The following is a 20,802-nucleotide window of genomic DNA, read 5'->3' as shown; positions in this document are numbered from 1 at the left end:
ATTGGCAGTCCGGGCACCAGCTCAGAAGAGCACCCACCTCTTGAAGCTTCTAGTTTACATGGAGAAACATACCCTCGGGGTCCTCCGAGTGGGAGAGAGAATGATAGACTCAATCGGACGGGTACAGTTATTTACAGGGAACGACTACGACCAAGAGCTAGGATAAGAGGCTCTGAGTGTCCAGTGTATTGGTGTGGGAGAGTGTTTTCCAGCATTAAAGGTTTAAGAGTCCACCAAGCAAAGTTGAGGTGCTATTCCATCCCAGTGGATGAAGATGAGATTACTTCACCAAGCACAGATGATGCGGTCTTTTTAACCACTGATTCACAAGCCACAGCGATTCGTTCTGGAGAGAGTCATCATACTCCTGGTCAGATGAGAGATAATCCAGGTCAGGTTTCAGATCACAGTACCCAGGTAGATCCTTTACATGATGGTGGTGGTGAGGAGGTAGAGAAGAAGAGGAAGGTCAAGTGGCCAGCAATGGCAGATGAGAAGGCTTGGCGTGTATTTGATGAGGATATCAGTATGATGTTGGAGAACCCTCACAGGGGAACATCGAAGAGAAAGTTGGAAGTGATGGGAGATAACATTTACGATGTTAGAAAGTACAGGCTTGGTTTGGTTGAGTTGAAGAAAGCAAAGCCTACACAGTAACGAAGCAGGCGCCAGAAGGAGATTAGTGGGTTGAGGAGAGAGCTTAGATCGTTTAGACAGAGGTGGAAGGTAGCAAGTGAGGGTGACAAGCCAGGGCTTGCTGATCTCCGAGAGCATTTTCAGATAAAGTTAGCATCACTCCGTTGTGCAGAGTCACAACGTAAAAAGAGAAAGAAGAGAGAGAAGGTAAGAAAGTATTTCTTTGAGAACCCTCACGAGTTCACAAAGAAACTGTTTGAACAAAGTAAGAGCGGGCAGCTTAACATCTCTCAACTAGAACTTGAGGTTCACCTGGCAAACACTTACTCTAACGAACAGCGGGAGGCTCCTTTGCTTGACACTTCAGGGCTTGTGAAGCTTCCCGAGCCAGGAGGGAAGTTCATCTATCAGAACCCAAAAAGGCAGAAGTCGAACGGTTCATCAGAAAGGCAAGGTCAGGCTCAGTGCCAGGACCTAATGGAGTGCTGTATAAGGTGTTTAAGAAGTGTGAAAAGCTGAGGAAATACTTGTGGAGATTGTTAAAGGTGGTGTGGAGACAAGGTGTTGTTCCTTTGTCATGGAGTAAGGCTGAAGGAGTATACATCCAAAGGAAGAGAATTCTTCTACATTGAATCAGTTCCGACCAATTTCACTCCTGAATGTAGAATGGAAGATTATGTTTGGCATTCTGACAAAAAGAATATCTTCACTTGTGATAGAGAATGGATTGGTAAATACATCTATGCAGAAGGCAGGAATACCAGGCTTTCCTTGAACATTATAGTATGATATGCCATACCATCCAGGAGTCGAAAATGTTGAGAAGAAATCTGGCTGTAGTTTGGCTTGATCTGGCAAATGTATATTGTTCTGGTCCCCATGTCCTGATTGAGTTAGCGATGGAATTCCTATGGATTCCTGCTAAGGTGAGGAACTTTGTTATGCAGTACTACAACAATTTTTAGATGATTTTTCCACTCAGCAGTTTACAACTAGGTGGCAGAGCTTGGATGTTGGAATCCCAATGGGATGTGTGATTTCATCCATCCTTTTTGTGTTAGCCATGGAGGTTATTGTGAGGGCTGCAGAATGAGTGGGACCAGGTGTCGCACTTGATGGCGGAGGGGAGTTACCACCAATACGAGCGTTCATGGACGATTTCACCTTTTTGAGTCCCAGCATGGAGGCAGTGGAAAATGTACTATCTAGACTCGAGGAGCTAATGGATTGGGGAAGAATGAAGTTTAAGTCCAAGAAGTCAAGGAGCCTTGTTCTTAGGAGAGGAAAGCTGGCTGACTTTCATTTCACCCTTTGCGGAGAGGAGATTCCATCCATTCAGGACCAACCAGTTAAGAGCCTCGGGTGATGGCACACAGAGGAGCTGAGAGACACCAAGAGGGTTCAAGAGACAGGAGAACAGATCAGCAGAGGCCTGATGTCTGTTGACAAGTGTGGCTTGCCTGGCAAGTTGAAGTTGTGGTGCTTGCAGTACGGACTGATGCCACAGATAATGTGGCCACTAACTGTCTATGAAGTGGCAATGTCCCATGTTGAGGCAATGGAACCGAAGATCAACAAGTATGTGAAGAAGTGGCTTGGAGTACCGAGCAGCCTCACCAATGTTGCAATCCACAGTAGCCAGACAAAGCTTACCATCCCAGTGCAATCCCTTGTTGAAGAGGTCAAGGTAGCCAGGGTAAGATCATTCTTGATGCTTCGAGACTCAGAAGACCCTGTCATCAAGAACACCCAGCTGGATGTGAGATCAGGCAGGAAGTGGTCAGCCCGTGTAGCAGTTGATGAGGCGGAGTCTAGATTGAAGCACAAGGAGATGGTTGGGGCTACCCAGCTAGGCCGCCAGGGACTTGGATGGACAACCCACAAGTAGTGGTCATCTTCTACAGGTAAGGAGCGCCGTGAGCTTGTAACACAAGAAATACGAGAGGTAGAAGAGGAAAAGAGGTTAGCTAAAACAGCTGGCCTGGCCAACAAGGGGCTTGAACCTGGTGAGAAAGTGTTGAACAACGACACCTATCTTGGAATGTTCTGTGGCAGATGGAACTACTCTGCATTTCTTTTTTATGCAGAGCAGCGTATGATCTGCTCCCAACACCTGTCAACCTCAGCACCTGGTATGAAGATAAGACAGACAGGTGTGCTGCTTGTGGCGAGAAGGGAACACTTCAACATATTTTGAGTGCATACAGAGTCAATCTTTCCAGCGGCATGTACACTTGGAGACATAACAACGTTCTCAAAGTTGTAACAGAAGCGGTTGAGCAGAGAATACTGCAGCACAACTTATCTCATGCCCCATGCTGCACAGAACATCGCATATCATTTGTGAAAGAAGCCTCCAAGTCAAAGGTGTACAGCGCAGGCTCGCGATCAAGCATACTTTCTTCAGCCAATGGTTGGTGTGTCAAGGCCGACCTGGACGGGAAAGGCAGTTTCCCGGAGCAAATAGTTTTCACAACATTGCGCCCAGATACAATCGTATGGTCTGACACCAGTAGAGAAGTGGTTATTGGTGAACTCACAGTCCCCTGGGAAGACAGCATCGATGAAGCCCATGAGCACAAGTTAACCAAGTATGCAGAGTTAAGATCAGAGTGCAGAGACAGAAGGTGGAAGGTCTCATGCTATCCATTCAAATTAGGCAGCCATGGGTTTATTGCGTTCACTTTCCAGAAGTGGCTGCGTGATCTTGGCTTCACTAGAAGAGAGATCAAGCCAACCAGCAGGGCTGTAGCTGAGGCAGCAGAGAAAGGATCGGCATGGGTTTGGACCAAGTATGTCCAGAGGGGCAGATAGTCAGACAGTGTATACATATCTTGCAAACCCTTCAGTAGTTGCATAGACACCTGAAGAGCAGACAATCTGTTGGATGGAAGTGACCAACAACTCTGATAGAGGCAGATGCCAAGTTTTTACGCTCACCAGTGGGAGGTGGTGCTTTAGCACTGCTGGCCCACCACCTCGAGGGAGTCTTGATCATAAGTGGGCCGAAACTCCTGAAGACAGGTGGCAGATCAACTGATGATCCCACTGGTGATAGCACAGGACAATTAACATCTTAGTCCACGTGTATTTTTAACTCTGGTCTTATGGTCTTACTAATAGAGAGTCTAAAACACAAAGCCTATAAGTTACTTGCAGTGCAATATCCCAGCCATTGAATCGGCTGAAGTCATTTGCAAAGATTTGATTTTCAAGTAATATTTGTGAAGGTAAAGATTTAATTTCAAACAGTCTGTTGCAAGAAGGTTATCTCTGTCTTCCCTTTGTTCTTCCAGTGTCAGCCTTCAGAATGTCTCTCTTTATTACCAGCTTGAGAGTCAGAGGAAGAATATTTTACGAATCACCTTTTCAAAACTGCTCAGAACATTGGAAAGTTTTTCCATGATCTGGAGAATGTTCCCAGCATGCGGTATGGTACACTTGCTAATGTGTCATGGTCAAAGAGATATGTGGGCAGATTTCACCTTGACAATGATGAAACAGCATGAGCCACAGCTGCCTGAAAAGCAAAAGGTGAGTTAGTTCCCTAAGGATAGAGAAGAATAAAAAGTGTAGCTATTTTGGCTCTGGGCCAGAAGGTGGCGGGGTAGGGGTGGGGGTGGGGGTGTGGAGAGAGATGCAGAGGTGCACAGGCTCTATGCCTATACTGTATTGGTGGTAACAACATGTCTGCTTCAAGGTGATAAGGTCACTGTTTTAATTTAGAATTTACCTGCACATTCTGGGAGGGCTCACACCTTTAGCGATGACATGGTATATGGATTATATTCTTCTGTGAAGTTAACAGCGCATTGTCATAAAAATGCCTGGCAATTTATTTTCAGCAAAACATAGAATGAATCTCTGAGGCGAAATGTGCTGATCGTAGCAAGGAATATGCTCACCTCTGGATACAATGAATGAATCTCTAGTCATAAGCCTTTCAACTCCTCAAATCTCAAAATGTCGCAAATTGTTCTACAACAATGACCTCATCATGCATGTACAACAGGAAGCACACAGCCAACTTGAACACAGCTGTGGTGCTATCACGTAGCTAAATTCTATCCATGCTCTATATGCTCTTTAGCAATGAATACGCAGTGAAATCTGCAAGTGAAATTCAGTTCCATTGACCCCTTTTAAAAACATGATCAGTATCAAACTTGCCACTAAAGAAAATTATTTTCTTTTCCACCTTCCTTTAATTGTTTTGTGTGCTGGGGAAGTTCATATGAATTGACTTATCTCCTTCTTGTAGGTTTGAAATTGGAACCAAATGACGCAGGAGTACGTAGTTAGAACAACCAAGAATTTTCTCAACTAATTTAAAAAAAACACTCAGGAAGTACTTGGGTTCTCTGAGTCAGATGTTTGTGGGTTCAGGTCACACACCAGAGACCCTGAATCTGGACTGGCATTCCTGTGTTGCACTGTCAGCGATGGGGTCATTCAATCTGAGCTGTTAAACTGAGACGTTGTCTGCATTCCTATGGCATGAGAGCCTGGGAATTTACCTTTCAATCCTTGGTGCCATTTATCCCTAAATCTATCCTGCCAAAGCAGATTGAGGTCTATATTCATTATCAGTTGCATGCACTAAAATGCATCACAGGTTTGAAGATACACCAAAGTTCAAAGTAAATTTATTATTAAAGTACATATATGTTACCATATACTACTTGAGAGTCATGTTCCTGCAGGAATTTAAAGGAAAAACTATAATATATTGCAGGAAAATCTATACAGAAACAGACAAAGACTGAGAAGCTACCAATGTGCAAAAGAAGATAAACTGTGAAAATGGAAAATAACCCTGGGAGCATGAGTGGTAAAGAGTTCTTGAATATGAATTTGGAGGTCATAGAATCAGTTCAGAGTTGAGATGAGCGAAGTTATCCACAGTGGTTCTGGAGCCTCACGGTTGTAGGGTAATAACTGCTTCTGAACCTGGTGGCATGGGACCCAAGGCTTTTGTACCTTACCTCCTGCCCGGTGGTCATAGAGAGAAGAGGACGTGGCCTGGATGGTGGAGGACACTGATAAAAGGTGCTGCTTTCTCGTGGCAGCACTCCAAATGAATGATGAGCAGGACTTTTCTTGTGATGGACCTGGCTGTATCTGCCACCTTTTGTGGGCTTTTTCATTCTGGGGTATTGGTGTTTCCATACCAGGCGATGATGCAACCCATTAGGAGACTCTCCACTGTGCACCTACAGATGTTCGTCATAATTTTTGGTGACATGCCAAATCTATGTAAACGTCTAAGAAAGTAGAGGCACTGTCATGCCTTCTTTGTGATGACACTAAGGTGCTGGTCCCAGGACAGATCCTCCGATATGTTTTCACCAGATCCATGTGTCACAGGGATACACGAGAGAAAGGAGGCTTTCAGACAAACAACGAAACCTATTATATCAGAAACATCTAAAAGATCAATCTAAAAGGAGGAGCAGAAAGATTTGTAGAAAAAATTTCGATCACAAGCACATAATTTAATTCCATCATCTATATGCAATGCTACCAATTTACAACCGTCCTACATTACAATATTCCAAACTACTTAAAATGTTTTTTTAGATATTTTGAGATCATGAGAACTGCGCTGCAAATCTACATATTCCATTTTTTTTGCTTTAATTATAACTAAAACCTTGAACAGAAAAGAGAAGTTAACCAGAAGTCAAAGGATGGAGGACCATTATTTTATTGGGTCAATGGCATAGAGTGAAGTGCAATTCGAAGAGGTTATCTCATGTGTTCTTACGTGAAAATAGATGCATTAAACAGGGATGGTTTATCAAACTAAACAAAACAAACTAGTATCATTTCGGCTTTATCAAACATGTCTGTCTTAACAGCAGAACAAGATATCTAGATCTAGGATTGACATCATATGTTCACACATGATCTGAGTCCACAGCATGCACAACTAGTCATTTGTTTACTGCAGAACACCAGTGGATCGTATCTCTTGATCAAGTGGTGTATAGAACTAACACCTTGCTTTGGTATTGTGTATTTATTACCTGATATGCCAAATGTAATGCCTTGATTAAGATTTCTACTGCTATGCTATAGGTATTTCATTTTAGCGGTTTCCTGCAAATGCAGTGTGTTCTGCTGATAGAATGTTTTGGTTTCCACTAAAGATAAGAAGCTAATGTTGTTCAACTTCGGAATGTTGTGTCAGCTAATCAGGATGGTGGGATCGGAAGAAGTTTCTGGACAGAGCGGGGCAGGGAGAGATTTGAACCTGCTATTTGGATTTATGTCAATAAAGAATGCACTAAATCACGTATAAATGGCAGGGTTAAGAACTCATTAAATTTTCTACCCACATCCTAAATAGGGAATTGCCTACAGCGTTGTGCAGAGTTTACAAAGAAAATGCAAAGTGCCCTGAGATTCAATAACCTGAAGACATGAGGTGCTAAAAACATGTTCAGACTGTGCAAGTCACCAGCACTGGTCTGAGTTACAGCTCTAGATGCAAGAGCTGGGACAAGAGAACAAGTTCGTTGTAAGGTCAAAGTTTGATTTGTCTCTCTATATGACATTATCACACATAAAGCATTTAATTCAGTGGCATTTCCCAATTTGATTGCATACCACTGGTTCTGAGTCAAGGTATAATAAGTTTTAACATACTGATTAAAATGTGTACACCAGTAACGAACATTATTTTATCCAGAAACAACAGGAATTCTGCAGATGCTGGAAATTCAAGCAACACACAACAAAGTTGCTGGTGAACGCAGGAGGCCAAGCAGCATCTGTAGGAAGAGGTGCATTCGACGTTTCAGGCCGAGACCCTTCGTCAGGACTAACTTTATTTTATCCATATTGTTGAGGTTGTAATTTAAAACTGTTACCATTAACATTATCCATCTTTCCAATTCCACATCTGTGGGGAAATGTTTGTTCTGTAAAATGTCAGCATGAAGCCCACTGCAGATAAATCTTTAGACAGAAACGTAGAGGTAAAGGATTCTTTCTTGATGAAATTGCCAGAGTGATAAAAACAAAAGAAGCTATAATTCAGGAGGATAATTGGACTGCCCTGGAGGGCATAGCCTTAGTATAATAGATATCAGTTCTGCCATTCTGGTATTTAATGCACTCAGCACATTGGGACAATTTTAACCCCTTCACAACATATGTGAGGGGGATGAGATTGACTCTCACTGGCTAGAATTAATTCATGCCTGGACCCACTGCAATTTGCCTTCTGCCACAGAAGGTCTATTGGAAACACATTGGCTCTCCACTTTGCGTTGGTACAGCTGGAGAACTGTAAAACTACATCAAACTGCCGCTTATAATTACAGCTTGTGGTTCAACAATAATAGCTCACTATTAATCAACAAGCTTCAAAACCCGGGCCTCTGTATCTCCCTCTGCAATTGGATTCTTGACTGCCTTACTGAGAGACCACAGTCACTGTAGATGGGTAAACACCTCCTCAATGAAAATCAGCACAGGCTTTCCTCAATGATGCATGCTTAGCCTTCTCTACAATCATAACTGTGAGGCTAAGCACAGCTTAAATGGATCTTCAAATTCACAGGTGACTTCACTGATGGTAAACCTCAGATGGCCATGAGGAGTTGTACAGGAATGAGTGTTGGATATGTCCATACATGGCCTCCTCTACTGCCATGATGAGGCCAAACTCAGGTTGCAGGAGCAACACCTCATATACCGTCTGGATAGTCTCCAGCCCCTTGGTATGAACATTATATTCTTCAACTTCTGGCAATTCCCTCCCCTGCCCTTCCCCCATCCCAGTTTCACTCTGCCCCCTCCTCCAGCTGCCTATCACCTCCCTCATGGTTCCGCCTCCCTCTACTACCCATTGTGCTTTCCCCTATTCCTTCTTCACCTTTCCTGCCTATCCCCTCCCTGCTTCCTGTTCCCCCACCCCTTTATCTTTCCCCTTACTGGTTTTTCACCTAGCACCTACCAGCCTTCTCCTTCCCACCCTCCCCCCACCTTCTTTACAGGGCCTCTGCCCCTTCCCTCTACAGTCCTGACGAAGGGACCCAGCGCATAACGTTGACCGTTCGTTTCCACGGATGCTGCCCGACCTGCTGAGATCCTCCAGCGTGTTGTGCGTGTTGCTTTGGCCCCAGCATCTGCAGAGTATTTTGTGTTGAGGAATGAGTGGTGTTGCAGCAACAACCACACACACTGTGCCAGCACGGCCAAGGAATTGATTGTGGAGTTCAGGAAGAGGAAGATGGGGGAACATACACCAGTTCTTACTGAGGGGTCAACAGTGGAAAGAGTGAGCAGCTTCAAGTTCCTGGACGTTAACATCTGAGGGGATCTGTCCAGGGCTCAACACATTAATGCAATCATGAAGAAGGCCTTGCCGGCAGCTCTATTTTGTTAGGAGTTTGAGAAGATTCAGTGTATAACCAAGGACTCTTACACGTCTCTAGATGAACAGCAAAGAGCTCTCTGACCAATTGCATCAGAGCTGATATGAGAAACTCCAAGACAGGGGGTCACAAGAGGCTGCAAAGGCCCGCAGGCTCAGCCAGCTCCATCACTGGCACAACCCTCCCCTCCACTGAGGACATCTTCAGGAGGCGGGTCCTCGAGATTGCAGAGTACATCATTAAGGAGCCCCACCATCCAGGACATGCCTTCTCTTTGTTACTATCATTGGGGAGGCCGTACAGGAGCCTGAATGATTTGGAAACAGTGTGTTTCTTCCACCATCGTATTTGTGAATGGTCCATGAATCCATGAAACTCATTTTTTCTTCACACCCACACACTTACACACACACACACCCCAACCCAACCACACACTTACACACACACCGAAACACGCACACACCAACCCACCCACACACACACTCACTCACTCTCACACACACCCACCCACACTCGCCCACCCACACAGCCACACTCACACCCCACCCACTCAAAAACACACACTCACCCACACACACACACACACACACACACACACACACATACTTTCTCCCTCTCTCACACACCTACCCACACTCTTTCTCTATCTCTCTTTCTCTCTCACATACACACACACAAACACACTCAACCACACACACAGCCACACTCACACCCCCGCACACACACACAGACACCTACACTCACACACACACCCACACAGAATTTATTTATTTATGTTGTTATTAACAGTAATGTTATGTCTGTGCACTGTACTGCTGCTGCAAAGTAACAAATTTCATGTCATCTATGTCAGTGATAATAGATCTGATTCTGATTCTGCTGGATAGTCAAAGAGTTGAATAATGCAGTCATCACAATGTTTAAATTTGCCTACCTTCCTAACACTTATGGGACATCAATGTTTTGTGGTTGCCTTGTGCTCTTCCCAATGAGCAGCTGCAGAGAATTTATTTGTCTATTTATTGAGATGCCTTTGAGCCACACTGCCCAGGCATCCCCCAGTTTGTTCCTTGTCTAATCACGAGACAACTTACAATGACCAACTAACCTACCAACTGCTGCGCCTTTGGACTGCGGGTAGAAACAGAACCACCCGGATCAAACCCATGCAGTCACAGGGAAAATGTACAAATTCCTTACAGGCAGCGGGGGAGATATGAACTCGGGTCGTCTGTACTGTAAAGTGTGTGCTAACCACTACACTACCATGCTGCCCAAATTTCAAATAGTGGATCTCCTAACAAGCAGTCAGGTGTTTTGTTTACCCAGCTGGGGTTCAAAAATAGTGGAGATTTACCAGTACTTCCTCATACTCAGAATTTCTGCTTCACCCCAGTCCAACCATGCACCCCAGTTCCCTCCCCACTTAAGGCAGATGTGTCTCCACTACAAATTCCCTGACATGCTGAGCTTGAGGAGGTTGAGAGCTTCAAGTTCATCAGAGTGAACATCATCAACAGCTATCCTGATCCAACCACGTAGACAAGAGAGCTCACCAACACCTCAGGAGGCGAAAGAAATTTGGCATGCCCCATCGCCCCTTACCAGTTCTTGTTGATGCAGCATAGAAAACATCATACCTAGATGTAACATGGCTTCCTATGGCATCTGCTCCGCTCGAGACCACAAGAATCTTCTGCAGAGCTGGGGCTACAGCTCAGCACATCACAGAAACCAGCCTCACCTCCAAGGACTCTGTCTATACTTCTCGCTCCCTCGGCAAGGCAGCCAACATAATCAAAGACACTACCCATCCCTGTCATTTTCTCTTCTCCCTTTCCAATTGGGCAGAAGATACAAAAGCCTGAAAGTACATACCACCAGACTCCAGGACAGCTCCTACCCCAGTGCTGCAGGACTATTGAATGGTTTCCCAGTAAGATAAAAGGGTGCTTGACTTTAGGATCAATCTTGTTGTGACTTTGCACCTTATTATGTACCTGCACTGCACTTTGCAACTGTTACACGTTAATATGCTTTGTTATGGTTCTACCTCAAAGTATTATGTACTGGATTGACTGTAGGAACAGTACATAAGACAAGCTTTTCACCAAATTTTCACCAAACTTGTGAATTAATAAACCAATCCCAATTCCAAGATTCATTTTCATTAACATGAATCACAGAAGGGTACGAGCGCTTAAAAATGAAACATAGAAACATAGAAAATAGGTGCAGGAGTAGGCCATTTGGCCCTTCGAGCCTGCACCGCAATTTATTATGATCACGGTTGATCATCCAACTCAGAACCCTGCACCAGCCTTCCCTCCATACCCTCTGATCCCCGTAGCCACAAGGGCCATATCTAACTCCCTCTTAAATATAGCCAATGAACTGGCCTCAACTGTTTCCTGTGCCAGAGAATTCCACAGATTCGCCACTCTCTGTGTGAAGAAGTTTTTCCTAATCTCAGTCCTAAAAGGCTTCCCCTTTATCCTCAAACTGTGACCCCTCGTTCTGGAATCCTCAAACTGTGACTCCTCGTTCTGGAATTGTTGGGGAAATGGAAGGGAGATTTTCAGCAACATTTTTCACAACTGCTCTACTAAGGATGGTTCCAAATTGGATTATGGTCGTGTAAGCAAAGCAGATGTAACACTGTCAGTTTGATTTCATTCCTGGCCTGTGTCCAGTTTACGATTTTTTCTGTGGTGAAATGTTGCAGTCAGATGAACCTCTGATTTTTAGCAACAGAATGAAACATTTGTGTAAACATCATTTCCCTCAGCATTTGATTTCCCCAAAGACATTAAAATCCAGGCTTCTGGAAACCTGCTGAGAATACCCGCTCAGTGCACTGCTATTTAAAAGTATTTACAATTCCCTTTTTTAAATTGGAACCCCCGTTCTTACATGTCATTCATAAAATGTCATTTGAATTATGAGGTGATTGTTTAAATTGAAATGAAGTATGCTGTTTGGGATTAACACTGAGCTTGTTTACTTATCAAAGAATTGAAATCTGGGTTGGACACAATGGCATACGAAGCCCTTTGCAATTTTTGCAATGGTGCAAACGAAGTGCTAATGAATTGGTAGGCCAGTTTACATCTTTCCTGATTTCTTCCCCACCACCTCCAGTTCTGTCTGTCTCCTGGGCCAGATATAGGCTACGTCCACACTACGCCAGGTAATTCTGAAAAAGAAGCTTTTTCTCTTCGTTTTGCCCTTCTGTCCACACTGAAATGGCATTTTCAGCCCCCCAAAACGGAGATTTTCAGAAACGGTCTCCAGCTTGAATAAATCTGAAAATGCCTAATATCCGTTGCAGTGTGTACGGGGTAACTGGAGCTTTTTAAAGCCGCTGTCATGACGTGCCGGAACAGATGGTGACAGCGCGGCATTTCATTGTTTTCTTCTTATTCTTACTACTTTATTGTCGCCAAAGAATTGATACTGGGGCGTACAATCAGCACAGCGATATTTGGTTCTGCGCTTCGCAGAACCGAACAATTTCAGAACAGATGGCAACGAGACTGAAGCCAGAAGAGTTAGAAATGTACTCACCAAATACTTTGACCTATAGCTTACTGAATAAATAAGTATACCCACTTTGCCCTGTTTTCTGTCCTTGCTTGTATGAAGGTGCTTTACCTATTTATGCAAGTACTTCTCTGACAATAGATGTGTAACAGCCTAATGTAACATTGTATGGAAATACAAGATAACACTGATGCAGACATGTTTTTTACATTTAACAAGGTGCTTTATTAATGCAACAGAATTAGTCAGTTTTTCAATGTTCATCGTCAGCCGGGTCATACTGTCCATGAACTCCCTGTCGATTGCCTCCATACGCGCCAGTATTTGTTTTTTCTTAGTTTTAAGTCCTCCTGCGCAAGAGCCAAGAGCAATTCCTTTGAAGTTTTTCTACTCTGTAACTGGACAAACGCTCACCAATTATACCGTTTACTCTTCATTTGTTTTCTGTGTGTCCTGCGCACGCCCAGTAGGAGGAGATTCGCCCAAATATCCATCTAATGTGGACAGAGATATTTTGAAAAACGCTTAATGTGTACACCAGTCGTTTTTACTCGAAACCGGCATTTTCAAAATTATCCGGCGTAGTGTAGACGTAGCCATAGAAGAAAATCACAATAAAGTACTGCTTTGAATCTGACAGAAACTTCTCGACTGGGAATCTGAGTTCCTGCATAAAATGTAGAACGCACTGCACAGAAATAGACCTCATAAACCCAACTAGTTCATGCCATTTTAATGCACCATAAGAAATGTTTGTGAAGTAATGGTACTTAAATAAGCGGCGTTAGTGATGGTGAAGTTTTGTCCAGAAACCTCTTTGTTGTTAATTGTGACACCAATGTTGTTAGGGGTCTGTATTTAGTCCTGGATCACCTCAAGGGTAGGGATAGAAACAATGGAGAGGGAACAGAAGGACTAAAGCTTCTCAAATTTATGTCCCTGCAACCTGAGGGAAATGAAAGTGAAGGATGAGGAGAGAAGCTGTCATGGTCCCAGAACACATCCCACACAGTAAAGAAAGTTCACCAACACCTCTAGTTTCTAAGGAGGCTGAAGAGAGTGAGACTTTGCCTATCCATGTTCACGCCATTCTACAGATGGGCACTGGAGAGCCATCACAGCTTGGAACAAAAACTGCACTGCAACAGGTCGTTAAAACTGCCCAATGCTTCACTGGCACCAGCATACTTGCTCTCAAAGATATATGTACAGAAAGGTGCTGGAAAAGGGCTAGTAATATCATGCAGGATCACACACATCTTGCTCATGGGCTGTTCGTCCCACTCCCATCAGGGTGGAGGGTATGTGGCATCCAAACCAGGTCCACCAGACTCAAAAACAGTTACCTTCCCCATGCAGACTGATCAATGCCTCCACCCAATAACTTCATGACTACTTTATTATTTCCCATCGGTCATATGATGTACAGCCGAGGGTCACCTTATGGACATACAATCTATGTATATAAGCTACTTTACGTATTTATATTTACTTTGTGCATTTCAAAAAATTATTATTGTTTTTTTTATCATTTGTATACACTTTTATTAATGCTGCATCGGATCCAGAGTGACAATTATTTCATTCTCCTGACACCTGTGTACAAGAAATGAATTAAACAAGCTTGAGTTTTGAAGTACCAATTTGAATGGAGATCAGGACATTGAAGGAGGAGATTAGGTATGGTGAAACAAAGTAACCAGAATACCAGGGTGAGCAAAAAACAACAGGCTGGAGAATTTGAAGTGCAGCCATTAAGGGAATTAGGTAGAAGTATTTTCCAGGGATGAATGGAGACAGAAGTAGGCGTGGGATTCTTACACACTTAGCTACACAAACACACCCTCCACATGTTCCCATAAATATCTGGCTCATACTGTCTGAAAGTGAATGTAAATGAGCTAACTGCACCAGAGTATGACACCCTTTTTTACTGGGCATCTCCAGAAATGGCTCATTATCCTCTTGCTAATAGCCACCAGACTCCATGGTGAGAAACCCACCTTCCTCAGGCTTCGTACGTCTAGGGTGTATACGACTTTGGTCCCGCCAAATCCGTGAGACTGGGATGTCTCACCCACTCAAACCCTGGTTTGTGTGATTTTTTTTGTCCCTTGCAATCGCCCATCAGCATGAAATAACAGATCGTACACTGCATACAATTATAAAGAAAGAGTATTTATGATTGTTAACTTAACAAAAGAGCTAGTGAAACAAAAAGAGCCCATTATAATTAAACAGTCAAATGTTCTCAGTTGGAGCTCAAATCTTCCAAAAGCCATATTTACCGATCCTTGGTAGGCCTCCGCGCCTTGGTCTCCATCGAATCGCATTTTCCCACCCACCGGATAGAATCCCATGGCCAGTTCTCTCCAGTGTCTTCTTTCCTCGTCTTCTCATCTCCTGCCAAACAAAGACAAGGACCAACCATAGTGTCCCCCACAAAACCTCTCCCTCCAGCGTACTCCAGAACCTTCTCTCAGTTCCACCATCCTAATTAGATGATGCACATTCCTAAGCATCCCTTATCTTTAATGGCAACCCAAACAAGCTGAAAACAGTCAGACTGCTCTCACAGAATTGCTAAAATGAAATACCTGCAGCATAGCAGTGAAAATGTAAACCAGGGCGTTACATGTATCTCTCAGTTTGATGCAAATGCAATAATTCATCAAGAGAATTCTGTAGATTATACTGGAAATTAGGGTCACTGCACTCATAGCAATGGGTCATTTGCTACACCTAGATGACAGATAGTAGGGGGGAAAGCTATCATTCAGAATGGAGGTCCATGATTTGTGATGTTCCTCAGGGGTCAGTGCTCGAATATTGTTTGTTTGTGATATATATCAATGATTTGGATAAAAACTAGATAGATGGATTAGCAAGTCTGCAGATAACAACAATCTTTGTGAAGTCTTAGACAGTGTAAAGGACTATCAAAGAATGCAGTGGAATATAGATTAGTTACAGATATGGGCAGATATGAGGGGTGATTGATAATTTCGTGGCCTAATGTAGGAGTCAATTTTAGAAAACCTAGCACATTTATTTTTCAATATAGTCCCCTCCTACATTTACACACTTAGTCCAGCGGTCGTGGAGCATACGGATCCCTTCTTTGTAGAAGTCGGCGTCTTGGACCTCCAGGAAGTGGTCCACAGCAGGGGTGATTGATAAGTCCGTGGCCTGAGGTAGAAGGAGATGAGTTATACAGCTCTTGTTACATGCACGTGCAGTTCAACTCTTTGAATGATCATGCAGAAAGTTTGAAGTTAATAACTCATCTCCTTCTACCTTGGGCCACGAACATCAATCACGACACCGACTTCTACAAAGAAGGGATCTGTATGCTCCACGAACACTGAACTAAGTGTGTAAATGTAGGAGGGGACTATGTTGAAAAATAAATGTGCTAGGTTTTCTAAAATTGACTCCTTCTACCTTAGGCCACAAACTTATCAATCACCCCTCGTAAGTTATAGATGGTGTTTAATTGGGGCAAATGAGAGACATAGTACTTTGGGAGGTCAAATGAAAGGAAAAAGTATACAGATAATTGCAATGAGATACAGAGGGAATTTGGGATCTAGTTCATTGAAAGCGGATCAATAATAAGAAGAAATAATAAGAAGAAGAAGAATTTATAGAGCACTTTCCATACAGACGATATAGTTCAATGTGCTTCACAAAACGCAAATTGAAAATAAAAGACAAGGAGATGTTAGTTAAAAGCAAAATTAAATAAATAGATTTTGAGCTGATGTTTAAAAGTGTCATAGGAGTCTGCATTCCTGATAGCTTTAGGTATTGAATTCCACAGTTTGGAGCGTATTTCAAAAAAGTCAACCTGCCAATTGTCTTTTGAGAGAGATGGTTTAAGTTCAAGAGACCGGGAGAAGAAGACCTGCGAGCTCGAGCAGGATGACATAAGCAGATAAGGTGGTAAAGATAATTTGAATTTACTTAAATTTTACATCTATTCCTCAATGTATGATTCCGTCACAATGTACAGACGTGAATTTATAAGTAAATTGGACAATCCAGGTAATTATAGGCCAGTGAGTCTTACGTCAGTGCAAGAAAGCTATTGGACAGGAAAATTAGGGATAGGTGTAATGTGTATTTGATAATGAATGCTTGGAGTGTGAAGTATCAGAGTAAGGAAGAGTAGCTGTATAAATCAGAATGCACTTGGATTATTATGTTCAGTTGTGGTTGTCCCCCATAATAGGAAGGATATGGGGACTGTGGAGATGATACACTGCATGATATAATTTTAATTAAATGCTTACGTAGCTGTGATGGTGCTGAAAGAAAGTTTTTCACTATGGTGTCCCTCCCCATGCTTGTACACATGTTAATAAACCTGCCTTGACTTGAAACTGCACAGGGCAGAAGACCAAATAAAGGGTCATGGCCCGAAACATCAACTGTTTATTCCCTTCCGTAGATGCTGCCTGACTTGCTGAGTTCCTCCAGCATTTTGTGTGTGCTGCTCAAGGTTACCAGCAGCCGCATAACAGAATCTCTTATATTTACGACAGGGCAGAAGATAATCTTTTGGCATGTTTAAATAGAGCGCGAATAAGAGTTGTGATGTTAACAAAGTTTTCTGTTCATAAGGATCTGTAACTGAACCTAAGCTGCTTTAACATTGATTACATTTAAAACTATAGATCTTATTTACTTATTACAACACAAAAGGCCACTTAGCCCATCAGATCCATGCCAGCTCTGAACAGTGCAATCCTATTAGTCCCATTTTTCTCCTTATTTTCTTCTATCGAATTGATTGAATTAAATTTATTTCTTACATCCTTCATATACACAAGAAGTAAAAATCTTGGTGTTATGTCTCCTTCTGAATGTGCAATGTACAAATTATAGTAATTTGTAATAAATAGTATGTACAGTAAGATGTGAAACAGAACAGTCAACTTCTATAACTTACACTCCCTCAAATATCCATCAATTTTTGTTGTGATTATTTTGCCATTTACCTACAACTAAATAACAATCTAAACAGACATGAACATTGACTTCTCTAACTTCCACTAATGCCCCATCTCCCCGTCGTACCCCATCCGTTATTTATTTTTATACTCACATTCTTTCTCTCACTCTCCTTTTTCTCCCTCTGTCCCTCTGACTATACCCCTTGCCCATCCTCTGGGTCTCCCCCACCCTTGTCTTTCTCCCTGGGCCTCCTGTCCCATGATCCTCTCGTATCCCCTTTGCCAATCACCTGTCCAGCTCTTGGCTCCATCCCTCCCCCTCCTGTCTTGTCCTATCATTTTGGATCTCCCCCTCCCCCTCCCACTTTCAAATCTCTTACTCACTCTTCCTTCAGTTCGTCCTGACGAAGGGTCTCGGCCTGAAACGTTGACTGTACCTCTTCCTAGAGATGCTGCCTGGCCTGCTGCGTTCACCAGCAACTTTGATGTGTGTTGCTTGTTATCTAAACAGCCAGTTAACTTTCCAGCATATCTTTGGGATGTGGGAAGCCAAAGCACCTGAGATAAACCCAGGGGAAATGAGGCCAGAATCAAACCTATGGCCATGGAGCCATGAATTAGCTGCAGTAATCGCGCAGCCCGTAAGCCAGACCACAATAGATTAAGAGAAACATTAAGTTATGTGAATGAGAGGACAGGATGCCTGACCTAAACTGTGGCAAATGACATCTGATGCATGGTAAGGTGTGTTTTGGCTTACGGGGTTAGTTCAATCATTTCTGCTCATTGGAGAAAGCACTTGAAGAGGTGCAGAAGGTCTCATCTTCCATTAAAGGAAGAAACTTGACCTTACCATGAAGACTGAAAGCACTGCAACACCACCGAAAGATTTGATCTGTTTTCCCAGCTGAAGAGGTCAATTATAGTACAAAGTGAAAGCTATTGTATCAGTCAACAGCTGCACCTGCCACCACCATTTGCACTCAATATAGATCAATTGTAAGTAATCAAACACCCTCTGTTTACTTTCCCTCAGTTATACTACAGTACTTAGTAAAATCTTTCAGACATTTAACTTGTGAAAAGGCCACAGCTCAACCATTATCCTACTGCAAAATGCTGTTATTCATGTCATTGAAGTGACACATTACGGTAAATAGGATTGTTTAACAATATAATTTGCTGAAGGTTATCAATGGATCAGAATCAGAATCAGGTGTACTATCACCGGCACGTGATGTGAAAAATAATTAAAATAAAGATAATAATAAATATATATAAGTAAATCAATTATAATATATGTATATTGAATAGATTAAAAACATGCAAAAAACAGAAATACTATATATGATCAAACAGAAATACTATATATGATCAATACAGTTCTGTTAATTTCTTGCAATATATCAGCAGGCATCATTGATATATACATATATCATATATTGCAAGAAATTAAGTAAAGTATTCAAGTTGAACTGGGCCCATCCCCTACCCCACATGAAGGACGATGTGTACACCTGTGGGCCATATGGTTAGCGAACCCACTGCGGGTGCCATCTGTGTCTGAAGACAGCGCAATACCTAAATTAAGAAGGACATAGATTATCCTTCTTATAGAGGTGGCTGTTAAATACACTCTAATCATTTGCAGTCATAATTTTGATTGCTTATAGATATTTAGTGCCACCTGTACATCCTGAGTATGCACAGCACACTCTTGTTATAGCTTTTATATGTCGGCTTTCCCAGCCTGTTTAATAAGATCCTTCATCCCAGGGCAATTATATTAATATCCTGAAATTTATCAAAGAGTAACTACTGAAGGTTCGGCTCTCCTCCAACCTCCCAGGAATCTGTAGGATTGATCTTTGGGATGAGGAAGTGAAGTGGAATTGATGTTTCTCTCTGGAAGGTGTTCAGGAGCTAAATGTGTGAAGCCCCGCTGGTTTCCTTGGCTGCGTAAATCTAGGGAATACACTCTCCAGTCCTGCCAAAACCTTGAGATTGAGACGGCTCTCTCACCCCAAACTCAGTTTCTGTGAATGCTGTGGAATCTGCTGCCCTGTTACAACTCAGTGCCAAGAAATAACAGACAGCACACTGCATACAATTAAAGGAATGATATTTATGAATCTTAACTGAAGGGTTTGTAAAAAAAAACAAAACGGGCCTATTATAATTAAACAGTCAAACGTGCACAAGTTGGAGCTCAACTCTTTCAAATGCATTCTCACCGATCCTTTGCTATCTGCGGCACCTTCTTCATCAAATCACGCCCCCCACCAGGTCGAATCCAACATCTTCCCTCTTCATCTCCCGCCGAACCAAGGAGTCCGCTCGCATTCCAGCACACCCATTATCTCTAATCATAACCCAAACACTGCTTCTACAGAAAGACCAGTATGTTAGGAGCCGTGCAACCTTTCCAGGGGTGTTACATGTGTATCTCGTTTTCAAACTAAAAAACTTGGATCTCTGCCACCCTTTGAACCAAAGAAATGCAGCACAATACCTGGACTGAACTCTGGAATACTAATGGTAATTCGGCGATGTACCATAATAATATTTTGCTGATGCACCATAATGGAACAGAGTCCCATGTTGTTGTTCTCTGCTCTGTGTTTTTTCCAATGATGCTACAGGCAGAGAGAGATAGGGGTCTCTACACATGTATCCCTGGAAGCTGAATTGACTCATTACCCAGGACCACACAGGTGGAAATATTCCTGGCAAAGTACTGGAAAGAGGAAAATACCTTGTACTACAAAACCATGCAAATCTGCTAAAAGCTAGACAAAGTTGCCAAATAGAATTTACACATTGACTTTAGGCAGGAACATTACTTAACATGAATAGATATGAAAAGAAGGCTTCCTAATCTCTACCTTTCCTGTTCTGCAAATCTACAAGAGGAATTTGACAGCTGGGCTTTGTGACTCATTCTCAGACAATGTTCAGTTCCATCATTTGGTCCAATCCCAACACTTTCACCTGCTTCCTCTCCCAAATAGCTCAATATTGAAAGCTAGCTGTTCCTTCCTTCAGAAAGCAAAGGTAACAGTCACAACACATTATTCCTTGCTTGTCTTAGAGTCAAGCAGTCTCAGAGCACTACAGCAGAGAAACAGGCCCTTTGGCCCATCTGGCCCAAGCTGCCCTAGTCTTCTGACTATACCCATCTGCCTGCACCAGACCACAGCACCCCCCCCCATTACCTCTGTCACCCATGCACCTATCCAAACTTTTCTTAAATGTTACAATTTGACTCGTATCCACCA

The sequence above is a fragment of the Mobula birostris genome, chromosome 23 (genome assembly GCF_030028105.1).
Source record: "Mobula birostris isolate sMobBir1 chromosome 23, sMobBir1.hap1, whole genome shotgun sequence".
NCBI classification, from domain to species: domain Eukaryota; kingdom Metazoa; phylum Chordata; class Chondrichthyes; order Myliobatiformes; family Myliobatidae; genus Mobula; species Mobula birostris.
This window is presented reverse-complemented; position numbering follows the sequence as displayed.